A 797-nucleotide genomic window follows, 5' to 3' on the forward strand; every position below is an offset into this window, starting at 1 on the left:
AAAATAAAATCAAGTCAGATTCTCAGCTGTTGCCTGTTAAGTGCCAGTTTGACATTTGAAATGATCTGAACTTCATGATTTGGAGAACCCCACAACCAGCAACTATAACTTTCATCCACTCAAAACCCATTTGGTCATGACTCATAAAGGAGCTCATTTTGTTGGGGAGGATTGAATTGGAGCAATTGGGGATGAAAACATAAGACCCAATGATGGAGTATCTGCTGTGCAACTTCAAGGTCCAAATTTGTGTTCACTTTAAAATAAACACTCTTACTGTTATGCCTGTTTTTCTTAAGAAATGTAGGATGGAATAAAAGTAATGTTTAGAAAAGGTAGAAGTAAGATTTATAAATATTCTTTGGGTCTTAGGACTTCATGTTGTCTATTGGCCAACCGTAATGTGCTGAGCTGGGTCTTGGTTTGGTCCTCCATGGCAGTATGACCTTGGGAAAGTCAGTCAGCACTTTTTGGCCATGGTTTCCTCCATTACACAAAGAAGCTGGAAACTAGTACCTTTGTCAGAACACTGGTACGATTGAGTAGGCTTCCCTATGTAATGAGATTAACATGCAGAAAGAACTGGTTGGGGTTCACTTTTAGGAAAACCTAGTTGGAAAGTGGATTACTGTGAAGCTTATGGAACTTAAATGTCAGGATTCCTCACTTGCACACACCCTTAGTTAAAAAAATTTTTTTAAAGTTTATTTTTAGGAGGTGGGAGGGAGGGAGAGAGAGAGGCAGAGAGAGAGAGAGAATGAGAGAATGAGAGAATGAGACTATCCTAAGCAGGGTCT

The sequence above is a fragment of the Prionailurus bengalensis genome, chromosome B3 (assembly GCF_016509475.1).
Source record: "Prionailurus bengalensis isolate Pbe53 chromosome B3, Fcat_Pben_1.1_paternal_pri, whole genome shotgun sequence".
NCBI classification, from domain to species: Eukaryota; Metazoa; Chordata; class Mammalia; order Carnivora; family Felidae; genus Prionailurus; species Prionailurus bengalensis.